Below are 6,730 nucleotides of genomic sequence, written 5' to 3' on the forward strand. Positions count from 1 at the left end.
CCCTCCACATCCACACTCTGTTGGAAGGCTGGCAGGTACCTGTTGGCATCCTTGCTATCCAGATCCTGTTGGGTAAAGCCAGTGAGCTCTAGTGGAAGATGGGTGGAAACCTCAAAGGAAGGCAAAGGTTTTTATTTCCCTGGTTGCCTCCCTGAGCCATTAGAGGCTGACTTTGTCCTTCAACCAAGGGATACTTTCAATATGGCTGCGTCTCCTTTTGAGGAGTGATAACAGCTCCCATACCTTACCTTTTTTCCTTAGAAGGTGCTTCTGACTTCGGTTACCCTATCCTGCCCACCCGTTTGTAAATATGGTTGATTTAATTTGTGCCATCTTGTTTCCAGTTGGGATGCTGACTGATATTCCTTATACTACCAATGGCTGTATCCTTATTAAATAGGAAATGACATCAAACTGGCAATTTATAAGAAACAGTAATATAGTAGCAAGATACTGTATTAAATATAAAAATATCATGAGACTTTATTCATTGGAGAGAGCACACCACTTTTTTTTAAGTTGAGGTGTATACATTATGTTAGTCACAGGTGTAAAATATAATGAATTGATGTTTTTGTAGTGAAATGACCGTCACAATAAGTCCAGTTAACATCTGTCATCCATAATTGCAGAATTTTTTTTTCTTCTTGTGATAAGAACTCTTAAAATCTAGGAACTTTCAAATATGCAATACAGTATTACTATATAGTTGCCACTGTGCACATTATATCATGACTTTATAACTATATATATATATATATATATATATATATATATACACACACACACACACACCACATTATCCATTCATCCATCAATGGACACTTGGGTTGTTTCTATATTTTGGCTTTGTGAATAATGCTGCAATGAACAGGAGAGTGCAGGTATCTCTTTGACTATCTTGTTTCCATTTCCTTTGGATATATACCCAGAAGTGGGACTGCTGGGTCATACAGCAGTTTTATGTTTAATTTTCCGAGGCACTGCCATACTGTTTTCCACAGTGGTAGTACCAGTTTGCATTCTCACTAACTGTACAAAAGCTCCCTTTTCTCCATATCCTTGTCAACACTTGTTATTTACTGTCTTTGATAATAGCCATTCTAACTTGTGGGTATTATCTCAGTGCGGTTTTGATTTGCGTTTCTCTAAAGCGGCGTTGAGCATCTTTGAGTGTATCTGTTGGCTATCTGTATGTCTGTTAAAGTGTATTTGGGTCCTCTGCCCATTTTTTAAACAGGTGTCTATGGTATTAAGTTGTATGAGTTCTTTGTATTAACCTCTTATTGGATATATCATTTGCAAATGAGTATCTTCTTCCCTTCCATAGGCTGCCTTTTCATTTTGTTGATACTTCTTCTTGAGTGAGCTTTAGTGGTTTGTTCATAATCTTCCCTTACTATCCTTTAATGTCTACAGGGTCTGTAGGGACACCTTCACTTTCATTCTGGATCTTGGTAATTTTTGTCTTCTCTCCTTTTTTCTTGGTAGTCTGGATAGTGCTTTATCAGTGTGATTTTCTCAAAGAAGTAGTTTTGGATTCATTGATTTGCTCTAAATGTGTGTGTGCATAAATGTGTTCTATTGCACTGATTTTTGATCTTATCTTTCTTTTTTACTAATTCTGCCATTTTGTGCTTTATTTGCTGTGTTATTGGGGTATATTTACACTTTTCCTAGTTTTTTGAGATGGAAGCTTAGATCACTGACTTGAGACTTTTCTAATACGAGCATTTAGTGCAATAAGTTTCCCTTTAAATACTGCTTTAACTGCATGCCACATACTTTAAGATGTTGTGTTTTTATCATAATTGAATTAAAAATATTTTCTAATTTTCCTTCTGAGTTCTTTTTTGACCCATGAATTTTTATGTGTACTGTTTGTTAAATATTTATGTATTTTCCATATATCTTTCAGTAATTGTAGTTTGTTTCTGTCTGGGTAAAAAAACATGCTTTGTATAATTTAAATCTTCTTAAATGTATTAAAGTTCTGTCTTGTGGCCCAGGATAATCTACCTTGATGAATGTTGTATGAGTAATTGAGAATAATATGCATCCTACTTTTGTTGACAAAGAGTATTTTATAAATGTCAGTTTGGTCAAGTTAATCGATAGTGTCGCTTAATCCTCTATGTTTTTACTGCTTTCCTGTCTACTTTTAAAATTATTGAGATGAATGTTGGACTCAACTGTAATTGTAGATTTTTCTTATATATATATATCATGAAGCTTTTTTAAGGTGCATAGTCATTTAGGATTGTTGTGTCTCATGATAAATTGATCCCTCTACCATTATTAAATGTCTCCCTTTATCCCTAGTAATATTCCTTTGGGTAGATCCAAATCTCCCATTTGGTATCATTTTCTCTCTCCTTGAAGAACTTCCTTTAATATTTCTTGTTGCACAGGTCTCATAGTACTGCATTTTAAACGTTTTTATTTGACTTCCTTTTTGAAATGTGTTTTAGTTCAGTTAAGAATTCTAGGTTAATGGGGTTTTTTTCTGCAATACTCTTCACTGACTTCTGACTTGTCTTATTCCTGACAAAAGGTCTTCTGTTGTCCTCAACTTTGTTCCTTTATATGTAAAGGGCCTGTTGTTATTTTCCTGGATTTAAAATATACAGTCTCTTTATTTGTAGTTCTCAGAAATATATTTATGACATGTCTTTGCATGGCTTTCCTAAAGATTCTACTTGGGGTTGAGATTCTTGATTCAGTGGGTTTATACCTGGAAATTTGAGGGCCGTTATTTTTCAACTTGTTTTTCCTATTTGCTTTTTCTGAATCCCCAATTACGTGTATGTTGGGCCATTTAATAATGTCTCATGGGTTATGGATTCTTTGTTCTTTCCTCTTTCTGTTTAATCTTTCTCTATACTTCATTTTGGATAGTTTCTTTTGCCCTGTGTCATATTCACTAATCATTTCTTTTGCAGTGTCTATTATGCTTTTAATCCTATAGAGTGTATAGTTTTTATCTCACAAACTCTAGCTTTAATTTTTTTCTTTTTTATATTCTTCATACCTTTCTTCATTATGCTTACATATTCTTCTGCCATCTTGAATATTCTTATCTGGATGTTAGGATCTGTTTTTATTAACTGACCTTTCTCTTGCTTGTGGCCTTTATATATGCCTGGTAAATCTGATTGGATGTTAAACACTATAGATTATAGTTTTTGGTTGCTGGAAATTTTTTTTATTCTTTTAAATGTTAAATTTTGATTTTGTGTACACTTTATACTCTGGCTGGTGGGGTCAGGAATATTCTAAGCCTCATGCAACCTCCAAGGATTATTTTTTCTATTCTTAAAATTGGAATTAGTTGAATCCTTCAGAAATTTGCATTCAAGCACTGCTAGATCCAAAATAATCTTTGCTCTTAGGAGAATTGATCTCCACTAGTAAGTCAATACCCTAGTGAGGAGTCTACCCAATGCTCCACATATTACTAAGCCTTTTCTTTCTGGCTAGCATGAACAGGTACTGGTCCCAATCCTGGGCAATTTTTTTTTTTTTTGCCTGTTCCTTTCTGGTTGTTCTTTCTCAAACTTGAGTAGTTTCTTCTTATTCACATGCATATCAGTACTCAGTGAAAAATTAAAAGGGATCCTTGTGTTCTGTGCCTCTCAAGTTATAGTCACTTTGCCCTAATCTAATATAAACACTAGAATTTGTCTCCTCAATTTAGCAACACTGCTGGGCTTTGTTTGGGTGCCCCCTACTACCTTTGCACTGTAGCCTGCAAATAGCCTTTAGACAGTAAATTGGTGCAAATGTTGGGTGCTTTGCTTCTCGTCTCCAAGATCACACTCCTGCTATCTCTGTGGTCCAATGTCTTTAGTCCTTTCTTCCAAATATTTTAGCTGGTCTTCTAGTTGTATAAGATAGGAGTATAAATCCTGTCTCTTAATTTATTTTCCCTAGAAGTAACAGGCTATGAATTACAGTGATTTTTAAGGGTAATTAGCTACGAGTAGCATTTGGAATGGCTAGGTATCCAGGCCTCTCCCTTTATACTAAGTTGATAACAGTATTAACAATTTTCCAATGTTCAGTTTGCCTTGGGAGATTCCTAGATGTAATCTGGGAGCTGGTGATCAAAAGTTTTTGGTTGCTGGAATTTTTTGTATTCGTTAAAATGTTGAATTTTTATTTAATGCACACTTTATATATACTCTGGTTGGTAGGGTCAAGAACTATTTTAAGCCCCATATAACCTGATCACCACAAGGGAAACAGAAAGTGAAGCAGCTATTTATGACATTTCCCCCAGGATTCAGTCCTGAACATGACCCTCAAAGGTTAGAAGGGACACAAGCCACCTCACCTAAAAGAAAAGCTGTCCCATCCATTCCTCCATAATCACCAGGGATAGGTTTTCAAGACCAAACTTCACAGAAAGGCAAAATATGATTCTCAACAATAAATATGAATAGATACATGAACACCAATGTGAAGAAAGTGCCATGAAGAACTCAAATCCACACCCAAGGGCTAGTATTTGAGACAAGTCAACTTAATGGAGAAACAAATGAAAACTTTGTTTTGAGAAGATATGGTATCCCTTTTTTCAAAAGGGTGATGGTACAAGTAGTCCCCCTTTATCCTTACTTTCGCATTTCATGGTTTCAGTCAACTGTGGTCTGGAAGCACATGATCCTTCTGAAGTATTGTCAGAAGGTCAGTAGTAGCCTGAGGCTATGTCACAATGCCTAACTTTTATATAGTATACTGTTAAAATTGTTCTATTTTATTATCATTGTTAATCTCTTACTCTACCTAAGTTATAAATTAAACTTTATCATGGGTATGTATGTAAAACAGTATATATTGAGTTCAATACTATCTGGTTTCAGGTATCCACAGGGAGTCTTGGAACATATCTGCCCTGCCCCCATGCCCCCCATGGGTAAGGGCACTATTACACTATGAAAAGAAAACTTGGAGATTTAAAAAAAACATCAAAGGAAAATTAAATTTGGGTGAATAAAAGAAGAAACACAGTTGGGAGATGAAGTCAGTGAACTGGAATATTAAGCCAAAGGATATTACCAGAATTTAGCACCAAAGAACAGTCAAAAGTTTTTTAAAAAGCATAGATGATAGATTCAGAGATTGAATATCAATCCAACATAAGTTCCAGAAAAAAAAGAATGAAGAGGAAGAACCAATGAAAGAAATGGTAGAGAAAACTTTTGGTTGAAAGGATCCATCAATTATAAAACAATTTTTAAATGAATCCTAAACATATTAATAATATTTTAAAACCATAAAAATAAAGAGAAAATTTCCTGGGTGAGGGTGGAGGAAGAGAACCCAGCTTATTCTTTAAAGAGTGAGACTTAAAATTGCTTTTCAAGTATTAATTTGAACTAAGAATTCTATACAATAAAACCAGCATTCAAATCTGGAAGAAAGACAAAGACATCTTCAGAACACAAAGTAAGTCAAAATATATCAGCCAGGCCAGAGACCCACTCTGAAAAGTGAATTGAGCACATATACCAGGCACATGCACATACACACAAAATACAGCAAAACATAGTGACAAACGGATAAAACTTACACTTAAGTATTAATGTTGATCCATATGTAAAATGTCTTTCTAGAAGGCAAAGAGGGTAGAGTAGGACGGAAAAAGAAAGGCTGTTGGATATTGACATTTGAATATCAGACATTCTTGTTAAAAGGTGAAGCAACCCCTCGGCTTTAATTCTCACTGCACCACAATCAGCTGGCGCGGTCTACCCCTTACAAAGAGCCTGTGCTGCAGTTACAGCTGCCTGCTGTCCCACTGCACCTTTGCTTCCTGGTGCCTACCTGGGTGAGTTGAACAGCTCAGTTTGGAGCCAAAGGAATTCATCCAACAGGGTTATATGCATCCTTGAGCATTAAAGGTGATTTGGGAGTCCCTAAAAATATCCCAGCCACATCCACAGGCACACATATTAATAGGAAAATATAGTATCTATACCATTGCTTGCAAACATTTCATTTAAACTTAAAAGTATCCCCAGAGGTAGGAACTCAAAGGTGGTTGCTGTACTGCAAGGTAAAGGACCAGTGACCCTCTAAAATGGTAGGAAATCTTAATGTGTGTGTAATCTTTGCTGCAGGTTATGAGCGGTGTGTGTGTGTCCAAAGGTTTCACCATGTTTTCGGAGGAATCCTGTCTCCTAAAATAAGCGTCTCTACAGTCCAGAAGGACACTCTGCCACCTAACTAGCTCTGCGGCCTCGAGCAAGGAACTTTCTGAATCCCCACTTCTTCACCAATAAAATGAAAATGACTCACCTGCCTTGTAGGGTTGGGCAGATAAAGAGGTAATATATTTAAAGCACTCTGCATCAGCAGGGGTGTAATAAAGGGTGATCCACCTCTTATTTCATCAGGTGGCAAATTGAGGCTGAGATCACTTAAAGACACCTAGGTTTTCGAGCCCAGGGCTGAGGGAATTGACCTGCGGGGCCCGAGGCGCGATCGCACTCGGATCAGATCGGGCTTCTTCCCGGGCCCGTAAGGTCCCTTCTCGTGTTTCCAGTTGGGGCGCAGCAGGGTCCTGCGGGGGCGTAGGGCCACCTCCCGCCGGGGGGGGTCCACCGCCACCGCGGGGCCGGTGCGGGGCGGGAACCACGAGCGCGGCCCGCAGCTCCGCTCCCGGCAAACTGACGCTCGCGGCCACGCCTCCGCGCCGCGCGGCCAATCAGCGCCCTCCGTGCAG

The sequence above is a fragment of the Manis javanica genome, chromosome 9 (assembly GCF_040802235.1).
Source record: "Manis javanica isolate MJ-LG chromosome 9, MJ_LKY, whole genome shotgun sequence".
Classification (NCBI taxonomy): Eukaryota; Metazoa; Chordata; class Mammalia; order Pholidota; family Manidae; genus Manis; species Manis javanica.